Raw genomic sequence first — 18,083 nt, 5'->3', positions numbered from 1 at the left:
GCTTTCCAGCAGCAGTTGTGGTCCAAGTCCCACTTAGATGTTGTAACTTCTTGATTTTATAGACTGTGGTCTGTGTTCTGCTACACTTGCCTGTCCTGTGATGGTGTTATCACAACCTGGCTGGCTGGGTGCCTGAGACCTTCAAGGCTGGTAAGGAGGGGAGAAGTCACCCCGGCACCCAGGAACCTTGAGGCCTATAGGGATGGGGAGAAGGGTTCTATCTGGTGCACGGGGCCTTCTAGGCCTGAGGAGGAAGGGAAAGGGGACTGATACATGACCAACTTGGTCACAGAGAATGGCCATTTGCCTTTTGAATTGGCATTGGTTAAGCTGACCATATTATGAGGGGTCAAGAGCAGGAGATACCAGTTACAGATTTGTACTGAAGAATCCTTTGCTTCAAATTGTGTTGGTGGTCTTCCACCTACCTTCCTACATAGCTTTATACCTTCCCAAATCTAGGGGCTGTTTTCATCCAAGTTTCTTCTGCTCCACAGGGTCACAATGACCGGTACTGACAGGTTTCACCTTGTTGTTTAAATGCTATTACAGAGTTAGTTCTGCCTTTGTGTACCTGGGTGCTCTAGAAACAAGGTCTTGGCATTGCACTAACAGGCTGCTGCCCCTGTGCTTCAGGGGGTTTATGAGTCTTCTGATACTCTGCAGAAAGGTAAATCTTTGTTGCTTCAGGCACAGAAACCAGAATTTTTATTCTGGGTCTCAGGGGAGGGTTTTAATGCAGCCCCTATACAGAGCTGCAACAAAACAAAAAATTGAAGACAAGTAGATGAAGTACAGTAGTGTTACAGACCTTTGTCCATTCAAAATGAGCTGGACATGACTTCATCAAGAGTATTAATCTAATAATGTAATTTTGGGTCATGGGTGACGACCTTGAAGATGTTGAGGACTGAAAACCTCCTCACTGAAACTTCCCATGCTGTGACTTGGACATAGTCTGTTACTGGATCAAGTGTCTCCAAAATTCAGGCCCTGCTCTTCCTGACTGCTGTGCTCTATGATCAACTCTGACCTGGAAAACTGAAATCATAGTAAAACTGTGCTCATTACAGACTGACCATTTTATAGTTCTGTGACAGTGCAAAGGCCTCAGAGAGTGAACTAATAAAGGTTTGATATGCATTTATAACCTCACCTTTAAAAAGTCAGCATGAAGGTTTTATGTTCTATCCTCCAGAAAAATCTATTTATTCCAACAAATCCCAGAGAATCGATACTTGTTTAGAAAACTGTAATAACCGAAACATTTATCCGAATTCCTTTTAAATGCTATATGCCTCTGTTAATGGTTTCTAAATTTACCATGGGCTATGTAAGGGTAATGCACAACATAGGATAAGCTTGTAGCATGGGTCTTTTGAGGCTATCTATACATAACATGCATGTCTCTACTCACTGGTCTAAGAATATGATATCAAAACGGGTAGAATAATTTCTTTGTTTCCATGACAAGTATACATCCCATATGGAAGTCATCAGCATCAACAGTAAGCTTCCCTGTAAGCTCTTGAGCCACTGTTATTAAATATACATTTCACATACACCTGTACAAGTTGAAGTCTTGGAAGAATATGTCTATTCCCCAGAAATCAAAGTGCTTTCAGTGCGGATGCCTGCGGGGGGACAGTGATCATAAAGCAGTCAGAGAGCCAAAGGAATGCTGAGATTTCAGAGCCTGCGTGATTACCCACAGCTGTACAAACAGTACAGTGGAGAAAACAGATTGACCTTGGCCATGTTTTGAGAGTGCCAGATAACCAGGTCCTTCAACAAGCCCTATTTCGACATGAAGAGGAAAGAAGAGACAGCGAAGAACACGAGGAAACACAGCAGTGACTAAAGCAGCAACATCACAAGTCAGCAACTTTAACGGGGACTGGTCTGGGACAAAACTGGTTGGTGATGACAGACATCTGCCTTATGTACCTGGCAGTGTGAGAAGTGGATTAGACTAGATGTACGACAGCAATATCTCAAGTACAAGTAGACAGCACACTTCAAGAGATGAATTATTGTGCTTTGAGCATCCCATAAATACCCATGGCAGAGAAATTTTAGTCTGTTTGTGGTAATTTTGAAATGGAATTTAAAAAGCAGAGAGTGTTCCAGTGTATTTCTAAATCCACAGGGCCATGGCTATCTTTTCCAGCTTGTTAGTGCCTGGATCGAACTGTATAGAGAGAACAGCAAGGGGGTCCATACTGGCAAATAATTGCAGTGCTCATCTCACTGACCTCCCCTTCACCCTTGGAAATAGGTATTTTCTTTGCTGTTTCCTCACATGTCTGGGGAACACACCCTCCAACACTTGCATAAGTGCAAACACTGTCACTGGGCTGACCATCAGCATCCCCTCTAGCTCTTATCTTGGTCTGTGTCCCACTAGGATTGTTGAGTTACATGCTTAACCTCAAGGAATCTCCCTCCCCTCCCCATGGTGGACAAAACACAGTGGATCACCTACTGGTAGAGAGCTCACTAGATGCTGGGCTCATAAATGACAGAGGCTTGATGTAGGATCAAAGACAGAAGTTAACTTTCTCCAGAATATCCCATAACTCAGAGCAGGCTGTGGGGATGATCCTCAGAATGGTTGTAGGAAACAGCTTGAGGATTGAAGGAAGCCTTATCTTTGCTAAGCTGGAAATCTGAGCATTACACAATACTTGTTTTTCTCACCTTGTGAGTTCTGCCCTTGCAATGTGCAAATCCTCATGCTTCCATGTGTTCACTGCCATCCAGTGTCTTGGTAAGTAGAGAATAAAGAAGAGATATTTAGAGAGCTTGAGAAGATCACTATGAAGTTACTACATTACTGTAGCTATGAAATGACAATAAAACAAAACAAAACACAACAAGGGCAGGGAGGAGATGGAAGGGATCAGAAGGTGAAAGTCACATGAAGGTGACTATTCTGTCACTTAGTCACTGGTGGAGAACTCCCCTCCTAGCACAGGCAGTATTAAAGTGTTTCCCTGTTAAGGCTTCACCTATAGCTGCTGCCAGCTTGGCAGGGAAAGCAACTCTGATGAAAACAAATTCCTGTGTTCCCATGACATTGAGTTGCTCCTGCAACACTGCAGCTGTCAAAAAACTTGAGTGACTCCAAGGAGAAACACTTCATTTACCCTGTCTGTTTTGCTCTCCCCTTTCAAACACTGATTTTATATTCTACAGTCAGCCAAACAGCTCTTTACAAATTTTACAACCCATTCTCCCAAGAGCCTGAAGGCACAAAGCATTCACACAGTGCACAACCTGAGAACTAAAGCATAAAATGCATGAAAACACATAAAGCCTTTACAGAAAGTCCTGAATAAGGTCAGTGAATCTGCCTACACCTTCAGGAGCAAGCATTCACCTGACTGATAAGCTAAGAGTTAAAAACAGACCACGTTAAAAGCTGATGAAAGCACAAGTAGGCATAGAGTATTATTTAGATCCGTTACACAAAAATCCCACATCCGATTTATGAGAAAGTCTATGGAACATGTCCTCAGCAGATTATCTGCCAATTGTGTATCAAGAGCTTTAGAAAAAAATTTAGAGGAATGAGTAACTAAAATTGTATGTAATGAGTAGCTGGGAAACAGGATAAGATGGAAGATGGGTCTTTCAAAACTACATCATGCCAAACTAAGCAATTATGGTTTTTAGATGTGATTAACTCAGTCGCTTTGGCAGAAGAAACATGGTACGTCTCACCTATTGGACTTCAGTAAAGCATTTGATTCAGTGCCCCAACTTAGGTGATTAAAAGGCAAACTGGAGAAGATGGAGATTAGTAGGCAAACTGTAAAGCAGTGAGGAACTGCCTTAAGGGAAGAATGCTGGCATGAGGAGGTTCCACAGAGACTAGTCTTAGGATTTTCAATATTTTTACTGACAGTTTAGATACTTAAAAACCCCGGTATTGTTGTGAAACATGACTGATATGCGATGAAATCTGTCAACAATGGACAGCTGGAGGGTGTTGCAGGTACGCAAAAAGTTATAGATATAACAGAGATCATTCAGAGATTAAATTATACAGATAGAGTCAAATGGTGTAGTAAAAATCAGACAGAAAAGGGGTGTAAATGCTAGTAGCATTGTGAAAAAGGCACCGGAGAAACTTCATCTGGAATATTGTATACAATTCCGGTTAGATCTATTTTCAGAAAGCACTCCAACTGGAACAGGTGCTGTGAAGACATGTCCAGGAAAATTACAGGGAATAAACAGCCTGTCCTGTAAGACATTGGAAAAACTTCAGCAAAGCAAAGGATGAGAGAGCTTATGATTTCTTGCCATAAACACCATGGGGGGACAGGACAGAAGAAGACAAACTTGAAGGACAATCTGACTCAAAATATTTGACTGTAAACTGGCCATTAACAGACCAAGTCCTGAAATTAAAAGGAAAGTTGCTAGTTACCAGAGGCATGACCAAAAAGGCTTCCCACAGAGGAAGACAGCAGCAAATGTTGCTGCTTTTTGGTATGAGATCTATTTAGTTTCCAAAGAACCTTTACCACATGGCTGCCTGCAGGGACCCAGGCGAGGCTGAGTGCTCCGAGGGATCAATTCCCATCTCTGACCATGCTCCTGTCCTCACAGCAGCTTCTGGTGGTGTCCCAGGAAGGCGTTCCTGAACTCTGGTCTTACACAAGCAGGTGTCTCACCAGTTACACAAACTGGGAGGCAAATCTTTGAACCTCTGCCTCCCAGCCCTCAAGGAAGGTTGCTCCTTTTTCTCACAGTGGTGCCAAATACAAAATCCTCTTCCATTTCTCCAGCTGCCAGTTTTGCAGAGGCATTCTTCATTTTAATCTTGGGCAGCAGTTAAACAGCTCATTTCTCCAGCGCAGGTGCTTCCTCCACCAAGGCAACAGGAAACAAGCCGGCTCTTTGGCGGGCACGTTGCTGAGCCCCTGTGCAGTATTTCTACCCCTGCCCCTTCATTGCTCTCTGCCCCTGCCCCAGCACTGCAGCATGCCATGCTCTTGGCTGTGGCAGCACAAGTGTCTGTGGGGACCTACCTGAGCAAGCACTAGGTCTGTCCAAAACATATGTGCCAGTGCAGTAGTGAGGAAGGTGCACACAGGCTCCTAGGGAGAGGAGGAAGGGGAGGTACAAAGCTATTATTGATGATCCGTGTTATGACTGCACATCCATACCTTTCTGCACTGCTACCTTTCTCACTAGGGGGAAAAATGTGCATTTGGAAACTTTTAACATTATCTTTTCTGGACCCTATTATTTTAAAAACAGTATGTTGACCACTGTGGACAGTCAGGTGCATAACACAACATAAAAGTGCTCTTTTGCATTTTGAACTGCAAAGCCTCCTTCTTGGAAGGAGCAGATGAGAGTGTGGGTCAGCCAATAGGACTGTAATACATCTGGAGCATCTTAGACCTCCCAAACCATTGATCATCTCTTGGGGACTGGTTTTCTACATATGTTCATAGTGATGCAGACTTTCACCTCCACTGCTTTGACATGGCCCTCCTTCCCAAGCTCGAGGCTGACCAACAGGAAAATGCCCTTTGTCACTTTGTCATTGCTAGCCATGCCAGGTTTACAGAACCACCCGCATTTTTTCTTCAGAGTTGTACTTGCAATAACTGGAACTTTTCCAAATACTTCTTGCAGCCAACCTCTCTGCTCTCCCTTTATGCTGGCAATGGTTTTCTGTGGTCAGAAAGGAAGGAGTGGGTACCTGCAGGTGTCCCCTGCATCCCAGGAAAGCAGCATCTGCTGGGAAGGTTAAAGGTGACTTTTCCTTTGCACATGTTGGCATCAAGGAGGTGCACTGAACTCGTCCACTGGTGCAGCTCACATGAATGTAAAATCTGCTGGCACCCAGGAGTCCTATGGGTTTTGGGAAGGGAATATGGCCAGTTTTCATAGCCAGCATTAATAGGGAACACACTGCGAAGAAGCTTGTGGAAGGCAGAGGATATGGGACAGGGCTGAGTTTTAAATTCTCTGTTAGCACAATGCAATCCTGGCCTGAGCCCAAGGCTCCTCAAAACTGTCCAATACCTATTCTAACAGTGATAGCATTTGGAGGTAAACCTGTTCTTATGCAGAGGGGACAGACAATTGTCCCAATAAATAGTTCAGGAGTCTATCTTTAGAACAGAGCTCCAGCTCACAGAGAGAAAAGTTGCTATTTCACTCACTCCTTTATATGTTCGCCCTGATGTCCCAGTCAGGCTGACCTTTCACTAGTGTAAAACCTCGGGGGGATATTTTCATCCTAGTGTAAATCAGCGCAGCTTAGGGGTTGGCATCACAGGAGGTTCTTACCTCATGGGGACTATACCAGCACAATCTTCTTCCGGAGCACAGCTCTGAGCAGGAGATAACAGGATCTGCTGTACATGCTGACTGCTGCTGGCTGCGGCTGTCCCCCCAAACAGAAACCCTGAGCCAATCACTTAGAATTTCCCCCTTCCCTTCCTTAAGAGCAGTCCCAAACAAGTACCAGTATCTTCCCTTCAGGCAGTGTTTCTGCCACCCAGTTCCCTCACTGCAGCCAGTGAGGAGATGAGGAGTGTAGCTCTGTGTGGTGTTCTGTGGTCGAGAGAGAGGGAGGTGCCTGTAGAAAGCAATTTATCCCTCCTAAAATCTTAACCACTTCTCTTTCTGAAGAAGTGCCTGGCACAACTGTGCTCCTGACTTAGATGCTTCATTTAGACACCTAAAATGAGGTGGGGATAAATCCACACCCTTCTGCTTCTCAGGCATGATGTTTCACAAGCAGAAGTGTCGTAATTCTCCTCCTGCTTGTTGCTCTCAGCCGTTAGTGTTAGGTAGGATATTAGATAAATTATGTCCTCCCACATTCTGGCAGAGCTCTTTCCCCCAGTTGGCATAAGTGGTAACTTTCATCTTGCTACACTAGATATTCAACGTCATGCGGTGCAAAGGGTGCATATTTTCATATCTGGCTGTGATCAATAACACAGTTCCTATCTATGGCAACAACTGCCCACAACACTGAGGGTTTGTATTTTATGTTATGGTTGTCAAAATGGCTATCTTTTGTAATCAATAGCCTGAGAGTCTTTCTCAGGAAGATTTGCATTGCATGATCAACAGCAACAGTAGTCCAAGCCAACTTGATGAAAGGGACAGTTAATCCCAAAGAGCCAAGTCACTGGAATGTGCCCTGCTCTGGAAGGGCATCACTCAGCTACGTGCATACAGCTGGGTATGGCTGGTGTAGCTGAAGCTGGTAGTTATCCAGAGGTTTGGGGGTTGGTTGGGGTTTTTTTCTTTCTTTCCTTTTTTTTTTTTTTAAATAAGAAAAACATCCACAGTTGTTCCACGGGAAAAGAACAAGTAATCTACCAGCATGGAATATATGCTGTTGTCCTTGTTTCCTTCTTGTTTACTTTCACATTCTGCTAATGTAATTTGGGTGACAAGATTTTTCCAAACACCAAATTAGGATAAACAGTAGTTGGGTGCAACAGATGAAGGGGAGTAACCAGCAGGCTTTTAACAAATCAGTAATATGTGCACACGGCAGATACCGAAATACATAAACCTTGCACTGTTCTACAAAAGCAGGCAAAAGCAAAGCCACACAGGTAGAGTCCTACAGCTGTAGGGTGTCTGTGCTTCACTTTCCACTCTCCGCTTCCCCTGGTGGCAGCTGCTGCTGAGCTGTGACAGCTGAGCTGCATATGAAGCAACTCCTAAGCCACTGAAGTTTTCAACCTTACACATTAAAACTCCCCTTCACCCAAGCAGGTGAGTGAAAAGAAGCCCAAGGCATGATTCTTCATGGAGTTAGAACACCTCAAGTGACACAGCCCCCGGTGCTTTAGCAGTGTCATTTCCTCATAGGAATGGCAGTGGTTTGCACCTGTTTTGCCCAGATGTACGTGCCTATGCACTGCCCAGTGCAGCAAGGGACACACTCTGAGTCACATTCAGTGCCAAGTAATGGTCTGAACTGACCACATGTGAAACACCTGCCAGAAGCCAGCCTGTGAAACAGGCTCTCCTTGCCATTGATCCTGTGGAGCTACATGCACCCTGGGAATGGAGCAGCATTGCAAACCTAGGATGAAACAGCAATGAGAGTCAAAGCTAGAACCATGTGAACTTGCATAGGTTGGCCATATTGCCTATGGTGTCTGAGCATCACTTGGCTGCAAGCGAAACTTCTGACTGACAAATGCAAGGGCCTGAGTTAAATGAGTTTTAATTTTTTACTGCTCTCTAAGATGAGGCCAGTCGCGGACTGTAGGCACTTTCCTAGGCCGCTGCACTATAAAGTAAAACGGCTCAATGTTAATCATAAGTGAAGGTACCAAAACATGCCAATCCCTTGTGTGGCACTTGGTAGAACGGACCCAGGGAATGTTGCACTTTAGGGCACCTGGTTGGGTCTGATCAGCCAAAGACATTTCTCTGGGCTCCCCAGCCAAACTGGCAAAGCTGACTTTTGCCACATGAAGGAAAAAAGACCAGAAGTGGGGCTGGCTTACACTCAAGAGGACATGGAAATGGTCAAACTGTTACAGGGAGCTGGCAGAATATCATGGAGAGTTGGGCATGCTGTCCTAAGAGTTGGCTATGCTGTCTTAAAACCATCGCAGGAGTGGAACATAGCAGAGGTGGGAGCAAGGCAGTAGTTTGTACCCTCCCATTCCAACTTCCCAAGGACTGCTGTAGCTAAAATACCTAGCAAAGCCACCACCATTCCAGCTGCTTAGTTTGCCAATGGTGACCTCCAAACTTGACTGACATTAGCATTCTGTGTCTTGCTGCCTCAATACCCAGAAACAGCTTTGTTTCTTCTGATGGAGGGAAAATGGTACTTTTATTTCTCTGTCAGGCTTAGAAAAGTGAGAACATAGGAGAGCAGATAGGAGAGCCCAGACAAGCCTCATAAAGGGAGAAGAGCCCAGGCTGAGTGTGGGGCCGGGTGCCCAGGATGTCCCCAAGCCATCCATTCACAGGTAATCTGGCATGCCCCCTTAAGGGGCCACCTGAGCCCTGAATGGAAACCAAACCATGGGACTGGGAAGTCATGTAGCTCAGAGGGATTTACACGGCTGTGCCCTACGTGCTGTAAGCTTCCACTACTTATGTGCTGGGAGGGAGTGAGCTCCTCCTGCCCAGCACACGGTTGCCTCAGCCCTGGGATGCATTGCTGCCCAGCTCACACCTTGGCCCCACTTGGATTCACACATGCCACACAATGCCTTCACTCAGATATATTTATCAAGCTAAAAAAAGTTCTGGTTAACTGTTGTGTTGGCTGTGAGGCCTAGTTGCACTATCTAGGAGGGAAAAAGAGGCCACCTGGAGCTGTAAAGATCTCATAAGCCTCATAAGGAGGACAGCACCCTGGTGGGAGGTTGTATACTTATTGATGGGGCAGAATTCCTGCAGCAATACAGAAATGATTCATTGTCACTGCAACCATAAAAAAATATTTTACTTTTTACATATTTCCTGGAATATGTGATTTTACACCCTGTTATGAAAGGAAATCCAGTCCAGTGGGACAAAGTCATTCTTGGAATAACTTTCAATGAATTCAAGAGTTACAACTGGACTGACTTTGGTGTAGTAAGTCCTCAGGATATTGGTGGCTGCTGCAGTCATGTTTTTGTAGGCAGTCTGGATCTACTAGTTTTCCTAGTATAATAACTGCAGTAAGAGCTGTGATGTTTTGTAAGCAAACTCATTTGTACTGGCAAAATCCCTACTTTGGATAATAGAGAAGTGGCTTACACTGCTAAATTTCTTCCTGTTTTTATTTGGAATTGCTGTTCTATTATGAAATGTCTTTATGCTGTCTGCACAATAGGCACAGATGATTACTTCTGCATTGTTATAACAGTACCCTTTTATAGCACAAATGTCTAAACTCTTTCGTTTTGTATAATAAAAATATTAGAATATGGTTGGGGAAAAAAGAAATTTTGTCTTAAGACAAAATAGATTGATGCCCTAGAATAGCTTCAAGGCAAATTCTGTGTGACAATAAGAGGCCAGAATTCAAAATTCAAAATAATCTAGAATATTTTCTTTTGTTATTTTTATGAGGCTTGGGATCCTCATTTCCTAAGCAATCTGTATAAACATCTGCATGAACTCATAGCCTATATATGTCTATTTTCCTTTCTAAAATCTCAGTTAATCTTGTTTGCAGCATGCAGAGAAATTGAGCAGCACGCAAATACCACTTAATGTCATCCCCATTTAGAAATGCAGTATCACTGCAGTATCACTGCCTGGCCAGCCCAAGGGGCAGCTGGACACCCGTAGCCTTGCCATTGCCAGATGGCTGCAGACAGTCTAAGGAGCTTTCGGGAAGCAGATGTTCCCTGGTGCATCTCCTGAAAGTGAAAGGCAGCATTATAGAGAGCACAAAGTTTCAGGGATAAAATCTGAGTATGGGGCAATATGGTGCATCTCCTTGAAGGTGGGATTTCACCTTGTATTTTGTCATGGAAAGAACGGGGATAGGCTTGGAAGGCTTTGAAAGCAAAGACAAGCAGCTGTGTTTGATGGTTTAAAATTAGGGGAAACTCAATCTATGCTTGTTGAGAGCAGCTTTACAGTATTTCCACATATATGGCATACACCTCAGAAAAACTGCAGATCAGTACCATACTGTTCCTTAAAATAAGCCCTAGAGACAACCCACACATCTCAGCAGCAGGAGAGCTGATGAAGGAGGAAGAGTCTCTGTAGGATCTACCAGGGAAGAAGTGGCTCTGGGGTACCTGAATTTGCAGATTACTTGAGTGGCCCATCAGGGATTATACTAATGAAAATCAGGTTCTTTGTCCTAGAGGCTCCCCTTGAAAACCTGTTTCTTGAGGCAACTTGGAGATCACAGCAATCAGGCTTCTGATAGGAGGAATTTGCTCTGGGGGTGGCAATAAATCTATTCTGGCACACTGCAGCTGCCTTTCCCCAGGGCTCCTCACTTTCCTGCCCATCATAGGGGTGGTGCATATCCTTGATGAGACATCAATGGGGCCTTGGGACACCAGGAAAGGTAGTGCTGGAAACAAACAGCCACTGCCATTGATTCAATGGCCTGCAGCTCATTTGCAGTGAGACCCGAGGGGTGCACTTCTTCCTGCTGCAACCTGGGGCGAAGCAAAGTCGCCCCACCCACTGTGTGTGTATGTAAAAAAGTCCATCTGCATGTACAGAGTAATACCATCAGCATGGACTTGCATAAATTGGGTTGAGTACTTCTACTGAGACAAGGAGATCAGTGGAAAGGGGTGACAAAACAGCAAGCAAAGATAACAACTTTTGCAGCAGCCCTGTGAATATGTATGCAGACACAAAGTAAATGTGTATGTATCTCACAGCCAGAGAAAAGATGTTGCAGCAATCAAGGTATAAGAGAAGGAGAGTCTGGCACAGTTTTGGTTGTGAGACTAGCTACATAAAAGACCATATCCTGTAGATATTATCCAAAAATAGTCTGCAAAACTAAAAATAGCATGGATATATCACAGTTTAAAAAGAGATCAAAAATGAAGGTTATAAAGATCGTAAGTCATATGAGATACAGCATAAACTTTACGGCTTATAAAAGACAGTGATGGAAATTAAATTATGCTAATTCACACAACCTAGTTTCAAACTCTAGTCACCTGAGCCAAAACAAGCAGACAGCTTTATTTACTGTTTTTTCATTTTTCCTGGGATGTACAGACTGAAGGTCCTGCATGCCAGACCTCCCATGCTTCTCATATACAGACCATGTTTCTTGCTTGCACAGGACTCTCTCTTCTGCCAGCACCTCAAGCATGTGCTGTGGTGGCTACCTCAAAAAGTGCCTGGAGGACTGAAAATGGGAGAAGCAAGAAGCTGTCTGTGCCTGGAGGAGCAGGCCATGTGTGAACTCCTCTGCCTTCTGCAGGCCTTAGGTTTGCAGGGTTTTGCAAAGTATTTCATGCACCGCTTTCTCTTGCCGGTGGGTTAGGATGCCCACCAAAGGAGGCTGGTGTCCTAGTCTTGAGCAGGCAGCTGCCAAGCTACCCACAGAGCAGCAATCTGTCTATGAACAGGGACCAGCAGCTCACACAGGCAGCTGCCTGGCAAATCTTGGCACCAGCAGGGGTGTAGCCAGCTCCTTGGTGGCATTTCAGACCTTAGTTGTAGACTCAGTACCTTTAGTTAAGCATATATCCTGCTAAGGTACTCTAATCTTTCATCTGATTTAATCCTCCATCCCTGCTCAGGGGTATTAACAGTTTAATTTGGCATTTGCAACAGGACCCAGATAGATGAAGACCTTAAGGTGGAAGGACAAGGTAAGCAGAGGGGTTACAGCACAGGCTGATCCTTGTCCCATCTGGGGGACAGCACAGAGCCCTGTCATTTGGTCTGTGTGTTGCTGCAAGCACCGGACATGAGCTGGCTCAGCACAGTTTGGCCAGGCCCTGCATGAGCACACAGTGCTCAGTCCTGGAAGAGGACAAGGGCAGCCACAGGAGGAGCAGGCATGCTGCTGGGGCAGCTGCAGCAGCCCCTGGGGTGGCATGGGGAGAGGAAGGAAGGGAACAGCTCTTCTTGAAGCCCTGCTTAGGCAGTCATAGCCTGAAAACAGCCATATGGACACAGGCTGGAGATTCAAGTCTTCTTCCAGCTGTTGTTGAAGTGTCAGTACCCCAGTCTAATCTTACTTTGGCTGTTACCATTCTCCTCGTAACCACCACTACCCTCTCATGTTCGTAAGCAAAACTGGTTGTGTGTGCTCCCTTGGATCTCGAGAATCAAAGTGATCCACGCTAACTCAGGCAGCTGAAACACAAGGTCTGCCTGTATTTAGTTCAATGCCAGTAAATAGGTCAAGGAAAGCTGGCGGGGGGGTGAGTGTGCCTGAGTGCCGGGTGAGCGGTAATCTCTTCAGCCAACAGACCTGGAGTTTAAAGATTGACTTATGCACCTCTGATGATTTGTCCCATGCACCCAGAAGCTGACTTTGGCCTGTTGTGTTCAGTGCAAGCTACACCAAGAGGGCAAATCTGGTCAGAGGAACTCCAGATGTGATCAAAACTTTTTCATTCCCACATGCTCCTTGACTGCCTCTTCCCTGACTTGGGAGTCATGGAGAAGCTTGCATGTAGCTCTGCCCCGGGGGCAAGCAGAGTCACACTGTCCTGCCCATGCTGCCAGGGGCACAGTCCCTCCCTGCTGGAACAGCAAGGTGTGGAAGCAGAGGGTGCAGATGGTCCCGGCCATGCACAGAATGCACTCCTCTGCCTCAGCCAGACAAGAGAGTGATGCTGCTAAGCTGCCTCCTCACACCAGCAATTTTCATGCCCCTAGTTGCTTGCAGCTAGGGAGAAATTGTTTTGGTGCTGCTTTAAACACTCAGATCTTGACTACTGGGCCCTGGCAATGCTCTCCTCATACATGTAATACATGTCCTGTGATGTAGATGGGTTTGGGGTTGAGTTTATGAGAGCACAGAATTTGCAAGTTCTCACCTATTCCTTCCTTCTCAAGCACTCTCAAACCAATATGCCGCAAACAAACCACTTCCTTGCAAGCATCTGTCCTACCACATTTTATGTAATTCAGAACTGCAAAATCACTTTCTCTGGGTACCTTACAGGGCATCAGCGTGAGATACTCTGACAAGGGATCTGAAGAGACCTGGTGTAAACTTCTCTATATGAGCAAGAACCTTATTCTCTCTAAATAAGATAATTATCAAGGGGGTGTTTGTGCCCATTCTTGTTTTTGGAGACTCTCCTTTCCCTTTGCTGCCATGACTCATAAAACTTGTTAAACCAGAGTATGCCTAGCAGGAGAACATTTAATTACACAGCAATTGCAGGGTAGTGATGGAATTTATGTTTGACAGGCTGATGGCAAGATGGCTTTATCTACAAAGCTGTTTAGATGTCAGTATAGCAAATGCCATCCATAGGGTTGGGCAAGCCATACCATGTACCAAATCAGCAAGGAGGAAGGTAAAATATATGCCAGGAGGGGGCTCGAGACACTAGTGATTTGCATAAACAGCCTGAGAACGTGCCTGTCATCACCGTGTCTGGAGCAATGTGTAGAAACATTATCTGGTAAACCAACAGCTTTGCACTGCACAGTGACCTAGATAGGAAATACGATGCAAGGAGGGAGAAGGTGAGACATGTGCACTGTTGTAACACATAGATCAGGTTATTTGCTGCTGCTTTTATCTGGCTATAAGAGTTTAATAGTCAATAAACCACTTGAAAACAAGTTCTGGCCTCTCCCTTCCTTCTCAGGCACTCTCACAGCAACACAGCGTGCAGCCAGACCAAGTTATGAAAAAACGTATTCCAGTACTTAGCAAAATATTAACAAAATATTCTGAAAACCACCGTACGCAGCTATGTGTGCACCACTTCAAGAGTACAGCCTTAAGCTGTCTGTGAAGGGACTCAGAGGAATTCCACCAACATTGCAGTGACCACTCATCTTGTGTGTGTGTAAACAGGTTTGTTTACATGAAGAAAACTCTTTCCACTCTGGCCTTTGAGACTGCAGTAGACAATTCACTTGAAGTAGATTAGGATATGCAAGGATGATTGTGCTCACTAGAATAAAAAAGCAAAGGGAAGAGTTTCGGAGCTAATGCACGACACTGTTCGAAATCCCCTCCCATTTGTACATTTTGTCACGATTACTTAGAAGCCAAGCATGACCAAGTGATTTGTCATCAGTTTTGGTTTTGTGAGGTTTCTTTTCCTTGTAACTTACCTTATAATTAGCACATTGTATCATTCATCCTTTCCTGTCTAAGATCTGATTTTAAAACACTACCATAAAACCTTAGCACGCTGAAAGCAGTAAGTACTATTTTGGCACGAAAAACACATCTTCCTCACCTTTAAAGAACTTGTAGCTAGATGACACTTTCAGGAAGGCAGAGGAATGATAACCTTGTAGAGCAATGGCTTGGTGCTCCTATATTATTATTTCTATATTATTTTTATATCAACAAAATAAAGATTTCTCTTAACTCTGAATATTTGCTGGCAAGAAGAAAAACATTTAAAAATTGCCTATCAAAGGTCTTTGAGGTCAAATAATAACTCATCTATAGACCAGCGTGTTCAATATGCAGTCTGTGGGCGGAAAAATGGTTTGCTTTCATTTTTCATTCTTCTGTAGACAGAATATTGTCTCCCAAATTAGTCTTGTTGGCTCCAAATTACTGTGCTTAGCCAAAATGAAGCCTCTTTTTTATATTTTGCAATTTTTTTACGCCAAAAGTAGCCAAACAAGTAGTGGAGTATTCCTCTTTCAAATGTACAGTAAATGAGACTATGGTAAACGAAGTATCAAAAGTCAGAGTGAAATTTTCATTTTTCCATCCTATTTTTTAAAGTTATTTCTTTTGAAAGTAATACATGAAACTTGACCCTAACACATTTTTCCCCCCGCATTTAAACTGTAGCTAAATCTTAGAAAATACACAGTAGCTACATTTTGGAAGATAATGCTTTTCAATCTGCCATCACAATCAAGGGACCTACATTAATGAAAATGGAGAGTGTTAGGACAGATTCTTCTAGTTTCTGTAACAGTCAGCTGGTTTTCTTCTATATTTACATATTTTTTAGAAACAAAATTCCAAGTGTTTTGCTCTTGGGACTTAGTCTGTGATCACTCTGTCACATTATCTCACTCATGACAGTCCATCAGAGCAACTAAATAATTTCTGCATGGCAAACAACAGTAATTCTTACAGCGTGTATTGCTGTTTTCACTGATCCCAGTGAAAACATTTCTTCATTTGTTGTGGAGAGTGAAAGATCACCTCTCCAGGAGTGTTTCTTGACGGATTGAGGCAGGTATCTTTCTTTGTTATTTGCGGCTGACAGTCACTGTGGCTGCATTTTCCACACCACTACCATTTTGGCAGTAGTTTCTGCACAACATCTAAGGGAATTTCTCCCTGTGTACATGTTTTTGGGAAGAGCCTTACATCTTTATTTTTCTCCTCTCAAGCTGTCCTCAGACCTCACCTCACATTCAAGGAGATCCTGTTCCCTTTCCTGGTCCCACCACACTGCTCCATAACTCTCTGCCTCCATCGGAGCTCGGCACTCCCCCGCAAAACAACATTGCAAAACCTCCTCAGGGATGAAGACCTCCTCTATTTATAGAGCACTGAGGCCAGATGAAAGTTTCCAGAGAGTTTTCTGGAAGAGCTCCCATTTAGCTGTTATGAAGGCTTACAAAGGGAAATGAGGTTACACCTTGCTTCAGAGCTTTACCTTGCATTTAGCAAGCAATAAACCTTTGCAGTATAGTATGTAGTGCAGCAGGCAAGCATTTGATGTTACACATTGGCATTTATACACCCCTGAGGAAGTTTTCTTCTTGACATGTCTTGTCCATATCTGGATTACAAATGCAAAATCAGAAGCTCAGGGCAGATTCTCTAACATGAACCCATATTTTCAGTTGATTTTTGTCCTAGGTCTGCAATTCAGGACTATCTTAAGATAACAGAGAGGAAGAAGTGGTTTTAGTTTTGTGTTGCAGTTTTTCTTAGAAGATTGAGGCTGATGTTTTAAAATCAAAAATAAGGTTCCACTAGCAAATGCACTGCTGAGTGTTGCTCCACAGATATGATTCAGCATTTCTTTTACTCATGTCACAAATGAAATACAGAATATTTCTTAAACTAGTGGAGAAATGGTCACCGTAGCTAAAAAAAGGTAGGAGTCAGGCTGGATACACAGAGTGGACATACCCACAAACATGAGTCTTTGTGTGTATATGAGCTAGCCATGGTTGGCCTCTCACACTGGAAAGAGAAAAGCAGCAAGCCCTTGACTATTGCCCACAGCAAATGGCTTTTCTTGGAGGATATGTTTGCACAAAGGGAGGAGTGTTGTCTCCCACACGAATTTCAACAACCATTTGCACCATTTGGTAAATAGGTGAGGACAGTCTCTGCCTATTGTCTGCCTATCCCCTCCAGTTTAAACTCCATCACACAGTAAGGAAGCTCTAATCTGAGGAATCCTTTTTAGGAATCTGCTTTTTAATGAAAACTCATGAACATGGTCCCACCATTACCAACAGTCTGAGCATATACACACAACCCCCAAAACAAACAAATGAACAAACACCACAACAACCCCCCCCAAAAAAACAACAAAAAAAAGAGAGAACAATTCCAAAGAGAAAATATAAGCCTAATGAAATAGTAAGGAAAAAAGTGAAATCCACCTCCTGACAAGATGAGCATTATCATCTTCCATTGCACTGTGTGTGGATGAAGAATGTGCAAATTGCTTGTTGATCTGTTTTTTGCTTCTGCATAAAAATGAAAGGCCATTTCTTCTAGTACCAATAAATGCCACTTTATCTCTAGGTCACTAATTAGCTAACTGGGTGAACAGGGAACAGTTCAGGGGTAGCAATTCTAACAGTGACAAACTGATGCAGCATGATAGCAAGACTCAGACACAACCCAGCCCTAATTACAACCCTGTAGCACATACTATCACTCTGAGCACAAACCAAAGATGTTAATAATACAAATTCAGCTGTTTGCTTGCACAAACTCCTGGTAATTTTCCAGCACCTAATATTTAGGTACTGCTTTGTAAAAGCTCTCCAGCATACAATTCCAACATTATGTTTCAGTGGATTCATTAACAGCATTGTGACATCTGAATGCCCATTAAAAGAGATAAAATGAATAGTGTCAGTTTAGATCATGCAGTGGGAAGACATCAATTTTTCATAGTAATACAGGAATATAAATTACTGTACATCCACTACTAGCATTCCTGGTTTAGTAAATATCTGTCCTCGGAATAAGTTGCTTGGGATGTGCTTTAAAACGTGATGAAATACCTTACTCTGGTATAAGCCTAAGAGTATTTGCACAGGGGGTTGTGCTTGTTAGCATAGGAAGAAAAAGAAGAAACAGAGCATCATCATAATGAGTGTGCATCAACACCACAATTTTTAATACCGTATTTGTTCAGTTCTAAATTATCAAGAACGGTTTAAATCAACAGCCAGAACCTTTCAACTACTACGACCTGAAAAAAAAA

General features: G+C 43.7%; 1 protein-coding gene across 1 annotated transcript in view; it reads right to left on the bottom strand.

The window, feature by feature from the left end:
• TSNAX (translin associated factor X) overlaps positions 1-18,083 on the bottom strand; it is a 52,055-nt gene that overhangs the window by 33,638 nt on the left and 334 nt on the right. The gene's annotated exons all lie outside the window — the stretch shown is intronic.

This window comes from Lepidothrix coronata, unplaced genomic scaffold, assembly GCF_001604755.1.
Source record: "Lepidothrix coronata isolate B3197 unplaced genomic scaffold, Lepidothrix_coronata-1.0 Scaffold61, whole genome shotgun sequence".
Lineage (NCBI taxonomy): Eukaryota > Metazoa > Chordata > Aves > Passeriformes > Pipridae > Lepidothrix > Lepidothrix coronata.
This window is presented reverse-complemented; position numbering and strand designations above follow the sequence as displayed.